Below are 24,367 nucleotides of genomic sequence, written 5' to 3'. Positions count from 1 at the left end.
CTAGAACAATATATAACTCTATATGAATGCCTCCGGTGGTGTACCGGGATGTGCAATGATTCATGAGTGACATTATGAAAGAATTATGAACGGTGGCTTTGCCACAAATACAATGTCAACTACATGATCATGCAAAGCAATATGACAATGATGGAGAGTGTCATAGTAAATGGAACGGTGGAAAGTTGCATGGCAATATATCTCGGAATGGCTATGGAAATGCCATAATAGGTAGGTATGGTGGCTGTTTTGAGGAAGGTATATGGTGGGTTTATGGTACCGGTGGAAGTTGCGCGGTACTAGAGAGGCTAGCAATGGTGCAAGGGTGAGAGTGTGTATAATCCATGGACTCAACATTAGTCATAAAGAACTCACATACTTATTGCAAATATCTATTAGTTATCGAAACAAAGTACTATGCGCATGCTCCTGGGGGATAGATTGGTAGGAAAAGACCATCGCTCGTCCCTGACCGCCACTCATAAGGAAGACAAACAATAAATAAATCATGCTCCGACTTCATCACATAACGGTTCACCATACGTGCATGCTACGGGAATCACAAACTTTAACACAAGTATCTCTCAAATTCACAACTACTCAACTAGCATACTCTAATATTACCACCTTCATATCTCAAAACAATCATCAAGTATCAAACTTCTCATAGTATTCAATGCACTTTATATGAAAGTTTTTATTATATCCCTCTTGGATGCCCATCATATTAGGACTAATTTCATAACCAAAGAAAATTACCATGCTGTTCTAAAAGACTCTCAAAATAATATAAGTGAAGCATGAGAGTTCATTAATTTCTATAAAATAAAACCACCACCGTGCTCTAAAAAGATATAAGTGAAGCACTAGAGCAACAACAAACTACTCCGAAAGATATAAGTGAAGATCAATGAGTAATCGAATAATTATGCAAATATATGAAGACTCTCAAACATTTAATAATTTAGGATCTTGGTATTTTATTCATACAGCAAGCAAAACTAAATAAAATGAGATGACGCTCCAAGCAAAACACATATCATGTGGTAAATAAAAATATTGCTCCAAGTAAAGTTACCGATGAACGAAGACGGAAGAGGGGATGCCTTCCGGGGCATCCCCAAGCTTAGGCTTTTGGTTGTCCTTGAATATTACCTTGGGGTGCCTTGGGCATCCCAAAGATTAGGCTCTTGCCACTCCTTATTCCATAGTCCATCGAATCTTTACCCAAAACTTGAAAACTTCACAACACAAAACTTAACAGAAAACTCGTAAGCTCTGTTAGTATAACAAAATAAATCACCACTTAGGTACTGTTGTGAACTCATTCTAAATTCATATTGGTGTAATATCTACTATATTCCAACTTATCTATGGTTCATACCCTCCGATACTACTCATAGATTCATTAAAATAAGCAAACAACACATCGAAAACAGAATATGTCAAAAACAGAACAGTCTGTAGTAATCTGGATCAAACGTATACTTCTGGAACCCCAAAAATTCTAAAATAAATTTCTGTACCTGAGGAATTTATCTAAATCATCTGCAAAAATAATTAACTAAATAGCACTCTCCAAATAAAAATGGCAGCAATTCTCGTGAGCGCTAAAGTTTCTGTTTTTTACAACATGATCGCAAAGACTTTCCCCAAGTCTTCCCAACGGTTCTACTTGGCACAAACACCAATTAAAAGCAAAAAACACAACCATAACAGAGGATAGATGATTAATTTATTACTAAACAGGAACAAAAAGCAAGGAACAAAATTAAAATTGGGTTGCCTCCCAACAAGCACTATCGTTTAACGCCCCTAGATAGGCATGATGATTTCAATGATGCTCACATAAAAGATAAGAATTGTAACATAAAGAGGGCATCATGATGAATATGACTAGCACATTTAAGTCTAACCATCTTCCTATGCATAGGGATTTTGTGAGCAAACAATTTATGGGAACAAGAATCAACTTGCATAGGAAGGTAAAGCAAGCATAACTTCAAAATTTTAAGCACATAGAGAGGAAACTTGATGTTATTGCAATTCCTAAAAGCATATGTTCCTCCCTCATAATAATTTTCAGTAGCATAATGAATGAATTCAACAATATAACCAGAACCTAAAGCATTCTTTTCATGATCTACAAGCATAGAATTTTTACTACTCTCCACATAAGCAAATTTCTTCTCATCAATAGTAGTGGTAGCAAACTCAGCGAAATAACTATCATGGGATTGAAAATTGAACTCAAGATGACAAGTTTCATTGTTATCATTATTCTTTAAAGCATACATGTCATCACAATAATCATCATAGATAGGAGGCATGCTTTCATCATAATAAATTTTCTCATCAAAACTTTGGGGACAAAATATATCATCTTCATCAAACATAGCTTCCCCAAGCTTGTGGCTTTGCATTTCATTAGCATCATGGATATTCAAGGAATTCATACTAACAACATTGCAATCATGCTCATCATTCAAATATTTAGTGCCAAATTTTTTAATGCATTCTTCTTCTAACACTTTGGCACAATTTTCCTTCCCATCATACTCACGAAAGATATTAAAAAGATGAAGCGTATGAGGTAAACTCAATTCCATTTTTTATAGTTTTCTTTTATAAACTAAACTAGTGATAAAACAAGAAACTAAAAGACTAGATTGCAAGATCTAAAGATATACCTTCAAGCACTCACCTCCCCGGCAACGGCGCCAGAAAAGAGCTTGATGTCTACTACACAACCTTCTTCTTGTAGACGTTGTTGGGCCTCCAAGTGCAGAGGTTTGTAGGACAGTAGCAAATTTCCCTCAAGTGGATAACCTAAGGTTTATCAATCCGTAGGAGGCGTAGGATGAAGATGGTCTCTCTCAAGCAACCCTGCAACCAAATAACAAAGAGTCTCTTGTGTCCCCAACACACCCAATACAATGGTAAATTGTATAGGTGCACTAGTTCGGCGAAGAGATGGTGATACAAGTGGTATATGGATAGTAGATAATAGTTTTTGTAATCTGAAAATATAAAAACGGCAAGGTAACTAATGATAAAAGTGAGCACAAACGGTATTGCAATGTGTTGAAACAAGGCCTAGGGTTCATACTTTCACTAGTGCAAGTCCTCTCAACAATAATAACATAATTGGATCACATAACTATCCCTCAACATGCAACAAAGAGTCACTCCAAAGTCACTAATAGCGGAGAACGAACGAAGAGATTATGGTAGGGTACGAAACCACCTCAAAGTTATTCTTTCCAATCAATCCGTTGGGCTATTCCTATAAGTGTCACAAACAGCCCTAGAGTTCGTACTAGAATAACACCTTAAGACACAAATCAACCAAAACCCTAATGTCACCTCAAGTATCCGTGGGTATGATTATACCATATGCATCACACAATCTCAGATTCATCTATTCAACCAACACATAGAACCTCAAAGAGTGCCCCAAAGTTTCTACCGGAGAATCACGACGAAAACGTGTGCCAACCCCTATGCATAGGTTCATGGGCGGAACCCGCAAGTTGATCGCCAAAACATACATCAAGTGAATCACGTGATATCCCATTGTCACCACAGATATGCACGGCAAGGCATACATCAAGTGTTCTCAAATCTTTAAAGACTCAATCCGATAAGATAACTTCAAAGGGTAAACTCAATCCATTACAAGAGAGTAGAGGGGGAGAAACATCATAAGATCCAACTATAATAGCAAAGCTCGCGATACATCAAGATCGTGCCAAATCAAGAACACGAGAGAGAGAGAGAGATCAAACACATAGCTACTGGTACATGCCCTCAGCCCCGAGGGAGAACTACTCCCTCCTCGTCATGGAGAGCACCAGGATGATGAAGATGGCCACCGGAGAGGGATTGCCCCCTCCGGCAGGGTGCCGGAACGGGTCTAGATTGGTTTTCGGTGGCTATGGAGGCTTCTGGCGGGGGAACTCCCGATCTATTGTGCTCCCCGATTGTTTTAGGGTATATGGAGATATATAGGAGGAAGAAGTGCGTCAGGGGGCCACGAGGGGCCCACTAGGGTGGAGGGCGCGCCCTAGGGGGGTGGGCGCGGCCCCCTACCTCGTGGCTCCCTAGTTTCTTTCCCGACATGCACTCCAAGTCTATCAGGTTGCTTTCCTTCCAAAAATAAGTTCCGTGAAGTTTCAGGTCAATTGGACTCCGTTTGATTTTCCTTTTCTGCGATACTCTAAAACAAGGAAAAAAACAAAAACTGGCACTGGGCTCTGGCTTAATAGGTTTGTCCCAAAAATCATATAAAATAGCATATAAATGCATATAAAACATCCAAGGTTGATAATATAATAGCATGGAACAATAAAAAAATTATAGATAAGTTGGAGACGTATCACATATCATACTTTATAGAGCCTATGCTGAGGCATGACTTTCATTCTCTTTCTATTTTCTGCCGTGGTCGTGTTTTGAGTCTTAATCAACTTTACACCTTGCAATGCAGGCAAGAACTCCTCCTTTGACTGTTCCATTTTGAACTACTTCAAAATCTTGCCAAGGTATGTACTCATTGAAAAAATCTTATCAAGCGTCTTGATCTATCTCTGTAGATCTTGATGCCTAATACGTAAGCAGCTTCACCGAGGTCTTTCTTTGAAAAACTCCTTTCAAACACTTCTTTATGCTTTCCAGAAAATTCTACATCATTTCTGATCAACAATGTGTCATTCACATATGCTTATCAGAAAGGTTGTAGTGCTCCCACTCACTTTCTTGTAAATACATGCTTCACTGCAAGTCTGTATAAAACTATATGCTTTCATCAAAGTGTAGATTCCAACTCGGAGATGCTTGCACCAGTCCATAGATGGATTGCTGGAGCTTGCACATTTTGTTAGCACCTTTAGGATTGACAAAACCTTCTGGTTGTATCATATACAACTCTTCTTTGAGATATCCATTAAGGAATACAGTTTTGGCATCCATTTGCCAAATTTCATAATCATAAAATGCGGCCATTGCTAACATGATTCAGACAGACTTAAGCATCGCTACGGGTGAGAAGGTCTCATCGTAGTCAACTCCTCGAACTTGTTGAAAACCTTTCGCAACAAGTCGAGCTTTGTAGACAGTAACATTACCGTCAGTGCCAGTCTTCTTCTTGAAGATCCATTTATTCTCTATTGCTTTTCGATCATCAGGCAAGTCAACCAAAGTCCATACTTTGTTCTCATACATGGATCCCATCTTAGATTTCATGGCCTCAAGCCATTTTGCGGAATCTGGGCTCATCATCGCTTCCTCATAGTTTGTAGGTTCGTCATGGTCAAGTAACATGACTTCCAGAACAGGATTACCATACCACTCTGGTGTGGATCGTACTCTGGTTGACCTACGAGGTTCGGTAGTAACTTGATGTGAAGTTTCATGATCATCAACATTAACTTCCTCACTAATTGGTGTAGGCATCACTGGAACTGATTTCTGTGATGAACCATTTTCCAATTCGGGAGAAGGTACAATTACCTCATCAAGCTCTACTTCCCTCCCACTCACTTCTTTCGAGAGAAACTCCTTTTCTAGAAAGGATCCAGTCTTAGAAACGAATATCTTGCCTTTGGATCTATGATAGAAGGTGTACCCAACAGTTTCCTTTGGGTATCCTATGAATATGCATTTCTTTGATTTGGGCTCGAGCTTATCAGGTTGAAGCTTTTTCACATAAGCATCACAGTCCCAAGCTTTAAGAAACGACAACTTAGGTTTCTTGCCAAACCATAGTTCATACGGTGTCATCTCAATGGATTTAGATGGTGCCCTATTTAACATGAATGCAGCTGTCTCTAATGCATAACCCAAAACGATAGTGGTAAATCGGTAAGAGACATCATAGATCGCACCATATCTAATAAAGTACGGTTACGACGTTCGGACACACCATTACTCCATGGTGTCCCAGGTGGCATGAGTTGTGAAACTATTCCACATTGTTTTCTAAATGAAGGCCAAACTCGTAACTCAAATATTTGCCTCCGCGATCAGATCGTAGAAACTTTATTTTCTTGTTACGATGATTCTTAACTTCACTCTGAATTTCTTTGAACTTTTCAAATGTTTCAGACTTGTGTTTCATTAAGTAGATATACCCATATCTTCTTAAATCATCTGTGAAGGTCAGAAAATAATGATACCCGCAGCGAGCCTCAACACTCATCGGACCACATACATCAGTATGTATTATTTCCAATAAGTTAGTGGCTCGCTCCATTGTTCCGGAGAACGGAGTTTTAGTAATCTTGCTCATGAGGCATGGTTCGCAAGCATCAAGTGATTCCAAAATCCCATCAGCATGGAGTTTCTTCATGCGCTTTACACCAATAAGACCTAAACGGCAGTGCCACGAATAATTTGCACTATCATTATTAACTTTGCATATTTTGGCATCAATATTATGTGTATCACTGTGATTGAGATTCAGTAAACCATTTACATTGGACATAAGACCATAGAAGGTTTTATTCATGTAAACAGAACAACAATTATTCTCTGACTTAAATGAATAACCGTATCGCAATAAGCATGATCCAATCATATTTATGCTCAACGCAAAACCAAATAATATTTATTTAGTTCCAATACTAATCCCGAAGGTAGAGGGAGTATGCGATGGTGATCTCATCAACCTTGGAATTATTTCCAACACACATCGTCACCTCGCCCTCAACTAGTCTTTGTTCATTTTGTAACTCCTGTTTTGAGTTACTAATCATAGCAACTAAACCGGTATCAAATACCCAAGGGCTACTATGAACACTAGTAAAGTACACATCAATAACATGTATATCATATATACTTTTGTTCACTTTGCTATCCTTCTTATCCGCTAAGTATTTGGGGCAGTTCCGCTTCTAGTGGCCATTTCCTTTGCGGTAGAAGCACTCAGTTTCAGGCTTGGGTCTAGCTTTGGGCTTCTTCATGGGAGTGGCAACTTGCTTGCCATTCTTCTTGAAGTTCCCTTTCTTTTCCTTTGCCCCTTTTCTTGAAACTAGTGGTCTTGTTAACCATCAACACTTGATGCTATTTCTTGATTTCTACCTTCGCCGATTTTAGCATCACGAAGAGCTCGGGAATCGTTTTCGTCATCCCTTGCATATTATAGTTCATCAAGAAGTTTCAGTAACTTGGTGATAGTGACTAGAGAACTCTATCAATCACTATCTTATCTGGAAGATTAACTCCCACTTGATTCAAGCGATTGTAGTACTCATACATTTCTGAGCACATGCTCACTGGTTGAGCTATTCTCCTCCATCTTGTAGGCAAAGTACTTGTCAGAGGTCTCATACCTCTCGACTCGGGCATGAGTCTGAAATACCAATTTCAGCTCTTGAAACATCTTATATGTTGTGTGGCGTTCAAAACATTTTTGAAGTCCTGGTTCTAAGTCGTAAAGCATGGTGCACTAAACTATCAAGCAGTCATCATACCGAGCTTGCCAAATGTTCATAACGTCTGCATCTGCTCCTGCAATAGGTCTGTCACCTAGCGGTGCATCAAGGACATAATTCTTCTGTGCAGCAATGAGGATAATCCTCAGATCACGCATCCAGTCCGCATCATTGCTACTATCATATTTCAACATATTTTTCTCTAGGAACATATCAAAAATAAATGGGGAGCTATAACGTGAGCTATTGGTCTACAACATAATTTGCAAATACTATCATGACTAAGTTCATGATAAATTAAATCATGTTGCTTAAGAACTCCCACTTAGATAGACATCCCTCTAGTCATCTAAATGATCACGTGATCCATATCAACTAAACCATGTCCGATCATCACGTGAGATGGAGTAGTTTTTCAATGGTGAACATCTCTATGTTGATCATATCTACTATATGATTCACGTTCGACCTTTCGGTCTCAGTGTTCCGAGGCCATATCTGCATATGCTAGGCTCGTCAGGTTTAACCTGAGTATTCCGCGTGTGCAAAAACTGGCTTGCACCCATTGTATGTGAACGTAGAGTTTATCACACCCGATCATCACGTGGTGTCTCGGCATGACGAACTGTAGCAACGCTGCATACTTAGGGGGAACACTTATACCTTGAAATTTAGTGAAGGATCATCTTATAATGCTACCGCCGTACTAAGCAAAATAAGATGCATAAAGGATAAACATCACATGCAATCAAAATAAGTGATATGATATGGCCATCATCTTCTTGTGCCTTTAATCTCCATCTCCAAAGCACCATCATGATCACCATCGTCATCGGCTTGACACCTTGATCTCCATCGTAGCATCATTGTCGTCTCGCCAACTATTGCTTCTACGACTATCGCTACCGCTTAGTGATAACGTAAAGCAATTACATGGTGATTGCATTTCATACAATAAAGCGACAACCATATGACTCCTGCCAGCTGCCGATAACTGTTACAAAACATGATCATCTCATACAACAATTTATATCTCATCACATCTTGACCATATCACATCACAACATGCCCTGCAAAAACAAGTTAGACATCCTCTACTTTGTTGTTGCAAGTTTTATGTGGCTGCTACGGGCTTCTAGCAAGAACCGTTCTTATCTACACATCAAAACCACAACGATTTTTTCGTCAAGTGTGCTGTTTTAACCTTCAACAAGGACCGGGCGTAGTCAAAATAGATTCAACTAAAGTTGGAGAAACAGACACCCACTAGCCACCTGTGTGCAAAGCACGTCGGTAGAACCAGTCTCATGAACACGGTCATGTAATGTCGGTCCGGGCCGCTTCATCCAACAATACTGCCGAATCAAAGTAAGACGTTGCTGGTAAGCAGTATGCGTATTATCGCCCACAACTCTTTGTGTTCTACTTGTGCATATAACATCTACGCATAGACCTGGCTCGGATGCCACTGTTGGGGAACGCAGTATTTCAAAAATTTCCTACGATCACGCAAGATCTATCTAGGAGATGCATAGCAACGAGAGGGAAGAGTGTGTCTACGTACCCTCGTAGACCGAAAGCGAAAGCATTTAGTAACGTGGTTGATGTAGTTGAACGTCTTCGTGATCCAAACGATCCAAGTACCAAACACACGGCACCTCCGCGGTCAGCACACATTCAGCTCGATGACGTCCCTCGAACTCTTGATCCAGTTGAGGCCGAGGGAGAGTTCCGTCAGCACGATGGCGTGGTGACGGTGATGATGAAGTTACTGACGCAGGGCTTCGCCTAAGCACTACAATGATATGACCGAGGTGTGTAATTGTGGAGGGGGCACCACACACGGCTAAAAGATCAACTTGTGTGTCTTTGGGGTGCCCCCTCCCCACGTATATAAAGGGGGGAGGAGAGGAGGCCGGCCATAGGTGTGGCGCGCCAAGGGGGGGAGTCCTACTTGGACTCCCGGTCCAAGTAGGATTCGCCCCCCCTTTCCTATTCCTACAAGGAGAAGGGGGGAAAGAGGAGAAGGAGAGAAGGAAAGGGGGGCCGCCCCCAACCCTAACCCAATTCGGATTGGGCTTGGGGGGCGCGCGCCACCACCTGGCCGCAGCCTCCTCTCTTCCACTAGGGCCCATGCATGAAGGCCCATTAATCCCCCGGGGGGTTCCAGTAACCCCCCGGTACTCCGGAAAATGCCCGAACCTATCTAAAACCATTCTGGTGTCCAAACATAACCTTCCAATATATAAATCATTATGTCTCGGCCATTTCGAGACTCCTCGTCATGTTCGTGATCTCATCCGGGACTCCGAACAAACTTTGGTTCATCAAACACGAAACTCATAATACAAATCGTCATCGAACATAAAGCGTGCGGACCCTACGGGTTCGAGAACTACGTAGACATGACTGGGACATATCTCCGGTCAATAACCAATAGCGGAACCTGGATGCTCATATTGGCTCCAACATATTCTACGGAGATCTTTATCGGTCAAACCGCATAACAACATATGTTGTTCCCTTTGTCATCGGTATGTTACTTGCCTGAGATTCGATCGTCGGTATCATTATACCTAGTTCAATATCGTTACCGACATGTCTCTTTACTCGTTCCGTAATGCATCATCCTGCAACTAACTCATTAGTCACATTACTTGCGAGGCTTACAGCGATGAGCATTACCGAGAGGGCCCACAGATACCTCTCCAATACACGAAGTGACAAATCCTATTCTCGATCTATGCCAACTCAACAAACTATTGGAAATATGCCCTAGAGGCAATAATAAATTGGTTATTATTATATTTCCTTGTTCATGATAATCGTTTATTATCCATGCTAGAATTGTATTGATAGGAAACTCAGATACATGTGTGGATACATAGACAACACCATGCCCCTAGTAAGCCTCTAGTTGACTAGCTCGTTGATCAATAGATGGTTATGGTTTCCTGACCATGGACATTGGATGTCGTTGATAACGGGATCACATCATTAGGAGAATGATGTGATGGACAAGACCCAATCCTAAGCCTAGCACAAGATCATGTAGTTCGTATGCTAAAGCTTTTCTAATGTCAAGTATCATTTCCTTAGACCATGAGATTGTGCAACTCCCGGACACCGTAGGAGTGCTTTGGGTGTGCCAAACGTCACAACGTAACTGGGTGGCTATAAAGGTGCACTACGGGTATCTCCGAAAGTGTCTGTTGGGTTGGCACGAATCGAGACTGGGATTTGTCACTCCGTGTAACAGAGAGGTATCTCTGGGCCCACTCGGTAGGACATCATCATAATGTGCACAATGTGACCAAGGAGTTGATCACGGGATGATGTGTTACGGAACGAGTAAAGAGACTTGCCGGTAACGATATTGAACAAGGTATCGGGATACCGACGATCGAATCTCGGGCAAGTATCATACCGATAGACAAAGGGAATTGTATACGGGATTGATTGAATCCTTGACATCGTGGTTCATCCAATGAGATCATCGTGGAGCATGTGGGAACCAACATGGGTATCCAGATCCCGCTGTTGGTTATTGACCGGAGAGTTGTCTCGGCCATGTCTGCATGACTCCCGAGCCCGTAGGGTCTACACACTTAAGGTTCGACGACGCTAGGGTTATAGGGAATAGATGTACGTGGTTACCGAATGTTATTCGGAGTCCCGGATGAGATCCCAGACATCACGAGGAGTTCCAGAATGGTCCGGAGGTAAAGATTTATATATGGGAAGTCATCATACGGTCACTGGAATAATTCGGGGGTTACCGGTATTGTACCGGGACCACCGAAGGGGTACCGGGGGTCCACCAGGAGGGTCCACCTGGCCCGGAGGGCCCTATGGGCTGTGTGTGGAGAGGGACCAGCCCCTTAGTGGGCTGGGCGCCTCCCCCCTAGGGCCCATGCGCCTAGGGTTTAGGGGGAACCCTAAAGGGGGCACCCCCTTGCCTTGGGGGGCAAGGCAACCCCTTGGCCGCCACCCCCTCCTCAGATTGGATCTGAGGGGGCCGACCCCCCCTCTCACTTGCCCCTATATATATGTGGGGGGTGGGAGGGCAGCCGCACCCAAGTTCTGGCCCCTCCCCCTCTCCCAAGTCCTCCTCTCCCGCGGTGCTTGGCGAAGCCCTGCAGGATTGCCACGCTCCTCCTTCACCACCACGCCGTCGTGCTGCTGCTGGATGGAGTCTTCCCCAACCTCTCCTTCTCCCCTTGCTGGATCAAGGCGTGGGAGACGTCACCAGGCTGCACGTGTGTTGAACGCGGAGGCGCCGTTGTTCGGCGCTTAGATCGGAATCAACCGCGATCTGAATCGCTGCGAGTATGACTCCTTCATCTGCGTTCTTGCAGCGCTTTCGCTTAGAGATCTACAAGGGTATGTAGATGCACTCCCCTTCCCCTCGTTGCTAGATTACTCCATAGATTGATCTTGGTGATGCGTAGAAAATTTTAAACTTCTGCAACGATCCCCAACAGTGGCATCATGAGCTAGGTCTATGCGTAGTTTCTATGCACGAGTAGAACACAAAGCAGTTGTGGGCGTCGATATTGTCAATTTACTTGCTGTTACTAGTCTTATCTTGATTCGGCGGCATCGTGGGATGAAGTGGCCCGGACCGACCTTACACGTACGCTTACGTGAGACTGGTTCCACTGACTGACATGCACTAGTTGCATAAGGTGGCTAGCGGGTGTCTGTCTCTCCCACTTTAGTCGGATCGGATTCGATGAAAAGGGTCCTTATGAAGGGTAAATAGAAATTGCCATATCACATTGTGGTTTTGGCGTAGGTAAGAAACGTTCTTGCTAGAAACCTATAGCAGCCACCTAAAAACTTGCAACAACAATTAGAGGACGTCTAACTTGTTTTTGCAGCATGTGCCGTGTGATGTGATATGGCCAAAAGGATGTGATGGATGATATATGTGATGTATGAGATTGATCATGTTCTTGTAATAGGAATCACGACTTGCATGTCGATGAGTATGACAACCGGCAGGAGCCATAGGAGTTGTCTTAATTTATTTATGACCTGCGTGTCAACTTAAATGTCATGTAATTACTTTACTTTATTGCTAAACCGTTAGCCATGGTAGTAGAAGTAATAGTTGACGAGACGACTTCATGAAGACACGATGATGGAGATCATGGTGTCATGCCGGTGACGATGATGATCATGGCACCCCGAAGATGGAGATCAAAAGGAGCAAAATGATATTGGCCATATCATGTCACTATTTGATTGCATGTGATGTTTATCATGTTTTACATCTTATTTGCTTAGAACGACGGTAGCTTAAATAAGATGATCCCTCGCAATAATTTCAAGAAAGTGTTCCCCCTAACTGTGCACTGTTGTGAAGGTTCGTTGTTTCGAAGCACCACGTGATGATCGGGTGTGATAGATTCTAACGTTCGAATACAACGGGTGTAAGCCAGATTTACACACGCAATACACTTAGGTTGACTTGACGAGCCTAGCATGTACAGACATGGCCTCGGAACACGGAAGACCGAAAGGTCGAACATGAGTCGTATAGAAGATACGATCAAGATGAAGATGTTCACCGATGATGACTAGTCCTTCTCACGTGATGATCGGACACGGCCTAGTTGACTTGGATCATGTATCACTTAGATGACTAGAGGGATGTCTATCTGAGTGGGAGTTCATTAAATAATTTGATTAGATGAACTTAATTATCATGAACATAGTCTAAATTGTCTTTGCAAATATGTTGTGGATAAATAGCTCACGCTTTAGCTCCCTGTTTCAATACGTTCCTAGAGAAAGACTAAGTTGAAAGATATTGTAAGCAATGATGTAGACTGGGTCCGTAGTCAGAGGAGTGTCCTCACTGCTACACAGAAGGCTTACGTCTTTGATGCACCGCTCGATATGCAAACCCCTACAACGTCGTCTGTGGATGTTGTGAACACCTGACAGACACATCCTGATGACTACTTGATAGTTTAGTGCACCATACTTTACGGCTTAGAATCGGGATTCCAATGATGTTTTGAACGCCATAAGACATATGAGATGTTCCAAGAGCTGAAATTGGGATTTCAGGCTCATGCCCGTGTTGAGAGGTATGAGACCTCTGACAAGTTCTTTTGCCAACAAGATGGAGGAGAATAGCTCAGCTAGTGAGCATGTGCTCAGAATGTCTGGGTGCTACAATCACTTAAATCAAGTGGGAGTTAAACTTCCAGATAAGATAGTGATTGATAGAGTTCTCTAGCCACTATCACTAAGCTACTAGATCTTCGTGATGAACTATGACATGCAAGGGATGGAGTTGATCCCGGAGCTGTTCGCGGTGCTTGAGACCGCAAAAGGTAGAAATCAAGAAGGAGCATCAAGTGTTGATGGTTTAACACGACCACTAGTTTCAAGAAGGGCAAGGGCTAGAAGGGAAACTTCATGGATGGCAAACCAGTTGCCGCTCCAGTGAAGGAACCCAAGGTTGAACCCAAACCCAAGACTAAGTGCTTCTATTGTAAGGGGAACGGTCACTGGTAGCGGAATTACCCCAAATGCATGGTAGATAAGAAGGCTGGCAACTTCAACAAAGTATATACGTGCTATTAATGTGTACCTCACTAGTACTCCTGGTAGCACCTGGGTATTGGATACCGGTTCAGTTGCTATCATTGGTGACTTGAAGCAAAAGCTATGGACTAAACGGAGACTGGCTAAGGGCGAGGTGATGATGTGTGTTGGAAGTGTTTCCAAAGTTGATGAGATCACCATCGCACGCTCCATCTGCCTTCGGGATTAGTATTGAACCTAGATAAATGTTATCAGGTGTCTACGTTGAGCATGAATATGATTAGATCATGTTCATTGCAATACGGTTATTCATTTAAGTTAGAGAATAATGGTTATTCTGTTTACATGAATAATAACTTTCATGGTCATGCACCCTATGTGAATGGTTCAGTGAATCTCGGTCGTGGTAATACACATGTTCACGCCAAAAGATGTAGATAGTACCACTTTCTTGTGGCACTGCCGCTTAGGTCATATTGGCGTAAGATGCATGAATAAACTCCGTGTCGATGGATGTTTGGAGTCACTTGATTTTGAATCGCTTGACACATGCGAGCCATGCCTCATGGGCAGGATGACTAAGACCCCGTTTTCAGGTACAATGAAACGGGCAAGTGACTTGTTGGAAATCATACATGTTGATGCATGTGATCCAATGAGAATTGAAGCGTGCGGTGGATATCGCTATTTTCTCATCTTCACTGATGATTTGAGTAGATATAGGTATATTTACTTAATGAAGCACAAGTCTGAAACATTTGAAAAGTTCAAGCGATTTCAGAGTGAAGTTAAGAACCATCATAACAAGAAGATCAAATTCCTACGATCTGATCGATGAGAATTTCTGAGTTATGAGTTTGGCAATCACTTAAGACATTGTGGAATTGTTTCACAGTTGAAGCCACCTGGAATACCACAGGGTAATGGTGTGTCCGGACGTCGTAATCGAACCTTATGAGATATGGTGCGATCTATGATGTCTCTTACCAATCTACCGTTTTCATTTTGAGGATATGCGTTAGAGACAACTGCATTCACTTTAGATAGGACACCATCTAAGTCCGTTGAGACGACGTCGTATGAATATGGTTTGGCAAGAAACCAAAGTTGTTGTTTCTTAATGTTTGGGGCTGCGATGCTTAAGTCTTTAGCCGGAGAAGCTCAAACCCAAAAGCGGACAAACACATCTTCATAGGATACCCAAAGGTGACATTTGGGTATACCTTCTATCTTATATCCGAGGGCAAATTGTTTGTCGCTAAGAACAGGTCCTTTCTTGAGAAGGAGTTTCTCTCGAAAGAATTGAGTGGGAGGAAGATAGAACTTGATGAGGTTATCAAACCTTTACTTCAACCAGAGAGTGATGCAACACAGAAAGATGTTTTCTGTGGCGCCTACGTCTGTTGAATAGGAAGTTAATGATAGTGATCATGAAGCTTCGGATCAAGTTGCTATCGAACCTCGTAGGTCGACAAGGATATGTACTACTCCTGAGTGGTACGGTAATCCTGTCTTAGATATCATGTTGTTAGACAACAATGAACCTACGAGCTATGGAGAAGCGATGGTGGGCCCGTATTCCGACAAATGGTTAGAAGCCATGAAATCCGAGATAGGATCCATGTATCAGAACAAAGTATGGACTTTGGTGGACTTGCCCGATGATCGGCAAGCCATTGAGATATAAATGGATCTTTAAGAAGAAGACGGACGTGGGCGGTAATGTTACCGTCTATGAAGCTCGACTTGTGGGAAAGAGTCTTTTCACAAGTTCAAGGAGTTGACTACGATGAGAATTTCTCACCCGTAGCGATGCTTAAGTCCGTCGGAATCATGTTAGAATTAGCTATATTTTTCGATTATGAAATCTGACAGATGGATGTCAAAAACAAGTTTTCTTACCAGTTTTCGTAAGAAAGAGTTGTATGTGATACAATCAAAGTTTTGTCGATCCTAAGGATGCTAAAAGGTATACTGGCTCTAGCAATCCTTCTATGGACTAGAGCAAGCATCTCGGAGTCGGAATATATGCTTTGATGGAGTGATCAAAGCTTTTAGGTTTATACAATGTTTGCTAGAAACTTGTATTTACAAGAAAGTGAGTGGGAGCACTACAACATTTCTGATAAGTATATGTGGATGACATATTGTTGATTCGAAATAATGTAGAATTTCTGGAAAACATAAACGGTTGTTTGAAGAGTGATTTTCAAAGGAAGACCTGGATAAAGCTGCTTACATATTGGGCATCAAGATCTATAGAGATAGATCAAGACGCCTGATGATACTTTCAAAGAACGCACACCTTGACATGTTTTTGAAGGAGTTCAAAATAGATCAGTCAAAGAAGGGATTCTTACCTGAGTTATAAGGTGTGAAGTTGAGTAAGACTCAAACATTGACCACGGCAGAAGAAAGAGGAAGGACGAAGGTCGTCCCCTATGCTTTTGTCATAGGCTCTATATGGTATGCCATGCTGAGTACTGCACCAGATGTGTGCCTTGCCACATGTCTGGCAAGAGGGTACAAAGGTGATCTAGGAGTGGATCACCAGATAGCGGTCAAAATTATCCTTAGAGGAATAAGGAAATGTTTCTCGGTTATGGAGGTGATAAAGAGTTCGACGTAAAGAGTTACGTCGATGCAAGCTTAACACCTATCCGGATAGCTCTGAGTAGAGATACCGGATACGTATAATGGAGCAACAATTTGGAATAGCTCCAAGTGGAACGTGGTAGCAGCATCTACGATATGACATAAAGTTTTGCGAAATACATAGGGATCTGAATATTGCAGACCCGTTGACTACAACCTCTCTCACAAGCATAACATGATCAAACCCAGAACTCATTGAGTGTTAATCACATAGTGATGTGAACTAGATTATTGACTCTAGTAAACTCTTTGGATGTTGGTCACATGGCGATGTGACCTGTGAGTGTTAATCACATGGCGATGTGAACTAGATTATTGACTCTAGTGCAAGTGGGAGACTGTTGGAAATATGCCCTAGAGGCAATAATAAATTGGTTATTATATTTCCTTGTTCATGATAGTCGTTTATTATCCATGCTAGAATTGTATTGATAGGAAACTCAGATACATGTGTGGATACATAGACAACACCATGTCCCTAGTAAGCCTCTAGTTGACTAGCTCGTTGATCAATAGATGGTTACGGTTTCCTGACCATGGACATTGGATGTCATTGATAACGGGATCACATCATTAGGAGAATGATGTGATGGACAAGACCCAATCCTAAGCCTAGCACAAGATCGTGTAGTTCGTATGCTAAAGCTTTTCTAATGTCAAGTATCATTTCCTTAGACCATGAGATTGTGCAACTCCCGGATACCGTAGGAGTGCTTTGGGTGTGCCAAACGTCACAACGTAACTGGGTGGCTATAAAGGTGCACTACGGGTATCTCCGAAAGTGTCTGTTGGGTTGGCACGAATCGAGACTGGGATTTGTCACTCCGTGTAACGGAGAGGTATCTCTGGGCCCACTCGGTAGGACATCATCATAATGTGCACAATGTGACCAAGGAGTTGATCACGGGATGATGTGTTACGGAACGAGTAAAGAGACTTACCGGTAACGAGATTGAACAAGGTATCGGGATACCGATGATCGAATCTCGGGCAAGTATCATACCGATAGACAAAGGGAATTGTATACATGATTGATTGAATCCTTGACATCGTGGTTCATCTGATGAGATCATCGTGGAGCATGTGGGAACCAACATGGGTATCCAGATCCCGCTGTTGGTTATTGACCGGAGAGTTGTCTCGGCCATGTCTGCATGACTCCCGAGCCCATAGGGTCTACACACTTAAGGTTCGATGATGCTAGGGTTATAGGGAATAGATGTACGTGGTTACCGAATGTTATTCGGAGTCCCGGATGAGATCCCGGACGTCACGAGGAGTTCTGGAATGGTCCGGAGGTAAAGATTTATATATGGGAAGTCATCATACGGTCACCGAAATAATTCGGGGGTTACCGGTATTGTACTGGGACCACCGAAGGGGTTCCGGGGGTCCACCGGGAGGGTCCACCTGCCCCGGAGGGCCCTATAGGCTGTGTGTGGAGAGGGACCAGCCCCTTAGTGGGTTGGGCGCCTCCCCCCTAGGGCCCATGCGCTTAGGGTTTAGGGGGAACCCTAAAGGGGGCGCCCCCTTGCCTTGGGGGGCAAGGCAACCCCCCTGGCCGCCGCCCCCTCCTCAGATTGGATCTGAGGGGGTCGCCCCCCTCTCCCTTGCCCCTATATATATGGGGGGTGGGAGGGCAGCCGCACCCAAGTTCTGGCGCAGCCCTCCCCCTCTCCCAAGTCCTCCTCCTCTCCCGCGGTGCTTGGCGAAGCCCTGCAGGATTGCCACGCTCCTCCTTCACCACCACGCCGTCGTGCTGCTGCTGGATGGAGTCTTCCCCAACCTCTCCTTCTCCCCTTGTTGGATCAAGGCGTGGGAGACGTCACCGGGCTGCACGTGTGTTGAACGCGGAGGCGCCGTTGATCGGCGCTTAGATCGGAATCAACCGCGATCTGAATCGCTGCGAGTACGACTCCTTCATCCGCGTTCTTGCAACGCTTCCGCTTAGCGATCTACAAGGGTATGTAGATGCACTCCCCTTCCCCTCGTTGCTAGATTACTCCATAGATTGATCTTGGTGATGCGTAGAAAATTTTAAATTTCTGCAACGATCCCCAACACAAACACCTTTGGAGACACATGTAGAGCATCTTTATAATCACCCAGTTACGTTGTGACGTTTGATAGCACACAAGGTGTTCCTCTGGTATTCGGGAGTTGCATAATCTCATAGTCAGAGGAACATGTATAAGTCATGAAGAAAGCAATAGCAATAAAACTAAACGATCATTATGCTAAGCTAACAGATGGGTCTTGTCCATCACATCATTCTCCTAATGATGTGATTCCGTTCATCAAATGATAACACATGTCTATGGTCAGGAAACTTAACCATCTTTGATTAACGAGCTAGTCAAGTAGAGGCATACTAGGGACACTCTATTTTGTCTATGTATTCACACATGTACTAAGTTTCCGGTTAATACAATTCTAGCATGAATAATAAAAATTTATCATGATATAAGGAAATATAAATAACAACTTTATTATTACCTCTAGGGCCTATTTCCTTCATCTCTGTGGACTGCCGCCGTGCCTTCTGCTTCACCAGGCGTACATTGGGGCACACCCTCTTGTGATGCTCGATTATCGCCCTCGAAATTCCAACCAGGTCCTTGGGCTCCCACACAAACACATCCTTATTTATGCGCAAGAAGCTGACCAACACCTCCTCTTGATCTAGAGGGAGGCCAGCGCCTATGGTGAAGGTGGTGCTTGATACCCCGTCCTCGTCGACCAGCACCTGCTTTGTCTCGGCCCGGTCTTGAGAGAACAACTACTTCTTTGCTGGCGCAGCCCCCAGAGCCTCCGGGGCTCCTTCCTCACTCGTTCACATGGCCGCCGCAGCCCTGAAGGCAAGCTTGAGGGCCAACAACGCTTCCTTTGTGTCCCCCGCCACAGTGAGGACGCCGTTGCTTCCCGACATCTTCATGAGATTGTAGGAAGGGTGAGTTGGTGCCATGAACTTGGCCAAGGCCGGGTACCCAAGGATGGTGTTGTACGAGAGGCTGATGCTGGCGATGTCGAAGTCGATTAGCTCGGTGCGGTAGTTGTCGCGGGTGCCAAAGGTGACGGGAAGGCGGATCTGCCCCTGGGGCAGGTGGAGCCGTCGATGACTCCGGAAAGTGGCTTGGTGGAGCGAAGCCGGCCATGGGGCACATGAAGCAAGCTGAATGCTTCCACACAGAGCACATTGAAGCCGGTCAACCGTCGATAAGGGTCTTGGTGACTGCTACGTTGTAGATGGTGGGGGTGCAGAGCATCGGGAGCGCGCCGACTCCCGCGGTTGTCGCGGGGTGGTCCCTCGAGTCGAAGGTGAGGTCGGCCTTAGGCGCCGCCCAGCCCGAAAGAGTTCCCTGTTGTACGTGAGCGGCACCCACCTGGCGGAAGAACTGCTTGACATGGCGGCCCGAGGGCGGCGCTTGCGAACCACCAAGGAGGGCTGCGACGGCGTGGGGCGCCGGTGCCGCGAAGCATGCGATGAAGAGGCCGCGCAACTCCTTCCAGGAGGCTACAGAAGATCCTGGCAAGTTGAGCAGCCAGGCGCACGGCGCGCCTGCGAGGGCCATGGGAAACCAGTTGGCCATGACCTTGCCGTCGCCGCCGGCTGCCAACACGGCTTCCTCGTACGCTCGGAGAAAACCTGTCGGGTCCGCCGCGCCGTCGTATCGAGGCGGCAGCACCGGCCTGAACTTGGGTGGCCACTCCACCCGCCGTAGGGCGGGGGTGAAAGCCCGGAGGCCCTCGGCTCCTCCGTAAGCGCACGCCGGGCCGGTTGGTGGAGCAGCGTCAGCCATGGGAGCCGAACAGCGGAACGCAGCTGGCAGAGAGGCAGATCTTCGACGCACCCCTACCCGGCGCGCCAAATGTCAGATTTCGGGCTCCGCAGACCCTTGAGAGGTTCGAACTCTGGGGTGCGTGCGAAGAACTCAACCTCCCCAGTCTGCCTAATCGCCAATCTCTCAGCCTAGCTCGATGAACATGAAGGAAACGAGACACAGCAGTTTACCCAGGTTCGGGCCACTTTACGGTGCAAAACCCTACTCATGCTTTGTGGTGGATTGGCCTCGAGGGGCTGAGGATGAACTAGTACAGTCGGGGAACAACCTCAGGAGGTGTGTTCTTGAGCTGGCGGGGGAGAGGATGATCTCTCGTGTTCGGATCCCCTGAATGGTGGTGGCTAGGCCCTATTTATAGTGGCCTTGGTCCTCTTCCCAAAATGAAGGCGGGAAGGGTTCCCAGAATGGCAAAATTTGAAGGGAGACAACTAGTACATGCTATCCTGACAAAAGTAGTCTCCGCCTACAAAAAGCCTTTGGTCGTGACGCCGCGGTGGGCTTGATGATGACTTCCGTCCTGCCGTCGTGGCGGTCTTGGTCTTGTTGCACCAGAATGGAAACCGTTGGCTGATTCCTCGGGACTCCGCATCTGCGCTTGCCTCCTTAGCACCAAAGAGGAAACTAGTACACTGCGCCCGCTGGCGCCCGCCTAGCCTTGGTCGTCATGGCTCACGTCATCCGAACCTCATGAGGTGAGGTCTGCATAGAGATCTTCGCTTCTCGGGAGCCAGCCTTAGGAGGCCGCTCCTCGTGGAGGTCTTGGTGTCGTCCGCCTCTGATACGTCTCCAACGTATCTATAATTTTTGATTGCTCCATACTATATTATCTACTGTTTTGGACATTATTGAGCTTTATTATCCACTTTTATATTATTTTTGGGACTAACCTATTAACCAAAGGCCCAGCCTAGAATTGTTGTTTTTTGCATGTTTTAGGGTTTCGAAGAAAAGGAATATAAAACAGAGTCCAAACGGAATAAAACCTTCGGGAACGTGATTTTCTCAACAAACAAGACGAGACTTGGACCCTACGTCAAGACACAAAAGAGGAGGCCACGAGGTAGGGGGGCGCGCCCTCCACCCTCGTGGGCCCCCTGTTGCTCCACTGACGTACTCCTTCCTCCTATATATACCTACGTACCCCCAAACGATCAGATACGGAGCCAAAAACCTAATTCCACCGCCACAACTTTCTGTATCCACGAGATCCCATCTTGGGGCCTGTTCTGGAGCTCCGCCGGAGGGGGCATCGATCACGGAGGGCTTCTACATCAACACCATAGCCCCTCCGATGAAGTGTGAGTAGTTTACCTCAGACCTACGGGTCCATAGTTATTAGCTAGATGGCTTCTTCTCTCTTTTTGGATCTCAATACAATGTTCTCCCCCTCTCTTATGGAGAACTATTCGATGTAATCTTCTTTTTGTGGTGTGTTTGTTGAGACCGATGAATTGTGGGTTTATGATCAAGTCTATCTATGAATAATATTTGAATCTTCTCTGAATTCTTTTATGTATGATTGGTTATCTTTGCAAGTCTCTTCGAATTATCAGTTTGGTTTGGCCTACTAGATTGATCTTTCTTGCAATGGGAGAAGTGCTTAGCTTTGGGTTCAATCTTGCGGTGTCCTTTTCCGGTGACAGTAGGGGCAGCAAGGCACGTATTGTATTGTTGCCATCGAGGATAACAAGATGGGGTTTTCATCATATTGCATCACATCATGTCATCTTGCTTAAGGCGTTACTCTGTTTTTAACTTAATACTCTAGATGCATGCTGGATAGCGGTCGATGAGTGGAGTAATAGTAGTAGATGCAGGCAGGAGTCGGTCTACTTGTCTCGGACGTGATGCCTATATACATGATCATACCTAGAAATTCTCATAACTATGCTCAATTCTGTCAATTGCTCAACAGTAATTTGTTCACCCACCGTAGAATACTTATGCTCTCGAGAGAAGCCACTAGTGAAACCTATGGCCCCTGGGTCTATCTTTATCATATTAATCTCCTACTACTTAGTTATTTCCTTTGCTTTTTTACTTTGCCTTTATTTTACTTTGCATCTTTATCACAAAAATACCAAAAATATTATCTTATCATATCTATTAGATCTCACTCTCGTAAGTGGCCGTGTAGGGGTTGACAACCCCTATTCGCGTTGGTTGCGAGGATTTATTTGTTTTGTGCAGGTACGAAGGACTCGCGCGTAGCCTCCTACTGGATTGATATCTTGGTTCTCAAAAACTGAGGGAAATACTTACGCTAATTTGCTGCATCATCCCTTCCTCTTCGGAGAAAACCAACGTGGTGCTCAAGAGGTAGCAGCCTCACGAGGCTGGCCCCTCGTGAGGGTCTTGAGTTGCCGATGCTGAAGGTGGGCCGTACCAGGCCGTCGATGAAGCCACGCCATGGGCCACATGCAAGCAAGTCTGGGTACCCCCATTCCTAGAACGCCGACAGTTACCGATTCTACAGCAGGGCCAAGCTTAAAGAACCAACCTGCAACGCAGATCCAAATTATATCTTGAATGTCAAAAGCGTTTTTATTGAAAACAACCCGAAGGGATCTATGAAACACAAACAAATTGCTATAGCTGACGTGGTTGTACCTACCAGTCGTTACTGATTCTAAAGCAGCGCCAAGCTTAAAGAACCAACCCGCAACGCAGTTCCAAATTATATCTTGAATGTCAAAAGCATTTTTATTGGAAAAAACGAAGGGATCTATGAAACACAAACAAATAGCTAATTTGTGAATAAAATTTTAAAACTAAAATATTTTTGAAAATCAGGATTTTTTTAAACAGGAACATTTTTTGAAATTTCAAGACAGAATTTGAAAACGCAAACATATTTTGAAAAATGTGAAAACAAGAACATTTTTTGAAATTTACGAACACAAATTTGAAACTGAACAATTTCGAAACTCCTGAAAAAATGAAAACATGCACATTTTTGAAATTTCGCACAATTTTTGGAAACGGGAACATGCTTTGAACTGCCCGAACATTTTTTAAAATTTGTGAACACAAATTTGAAACTGAACAATTTCGAAACTCCTGAAAAAATGAAAACATGCACATTTTTGAAATTTTCGCACAATTTTTGGAAACGGGAACATGCTTTGAACTGCCCAAACATTTTTTAAAATTTGTGAACACAAATTTGAAACCGAACAATTTCGAAACTCCTGAAAGAATGAAAATGTGCACAACTTTGAAATTTGTGAATAATTTTTTAAAATGGGAACATGATTTGAATCGCCCGAACATTTTTTGAAATTTGCGAATAAAAATTTGAAACTCAAAAATGAAAACATGCACATTTTTTGAATTTTTTCTGAACAATTTTTAAAAATGCTAACATTTTTTAAAATTTCTAAGCATTTTCTAATTCATGAACAAAATTTTAAAGAACGAACACTTTTTAAATTTCAAGCAAATTTTAAAACATGAATATATTTTAATTTGTTGGACAAATTTTGAAAACGAGAACATTTTTTAGTTTTGGAACACATTTTTTTAAAAGACAAACACTTTTCCGAAAATATGCGAACAATTTGTGAAATTCTGAACTTTTATGAAATTTTTGCACAAAAATTTGAAAACAGGAACATTTTCTGAAAAACGAGAAAATCTGAAATTGTCACTTTTTAGAAAATTCTAAAACATTCATTGAAAATAGAAAACAAATTCAAAAAGAAAAGTACAAGAAGAAAGAAAGAAAAGACAGGAAAAGGAAAAGAGAAATAATGAAAAAGGAAGGAACATTAAAAAATAAAAACGAGAAAGAAATATAAAAAGGAAAAATTGGTTCAGGAACCTTCTGGAAGGTTCCCAAAATCGGAAAAAACCGGCTACAAACATTCATAG

Source organism: Triticum urartu, chromosome 5A, assembly GCF_056163025.1.
Source record: "Triticum urartu cultivar PI428250 chromosome 5A, HENAU_Tu73, whole genome shotgun sequence".
In the NCBI taxonomy this organism is placed as follows: Eukaryota; Viridiplantae; Streptophyta; class Magnoliopsida; order Poales; family Poaceae; genus Triticum; species Triticum urartu.
Note: the sequence above shows the minus strand (reverse complement) of the source record.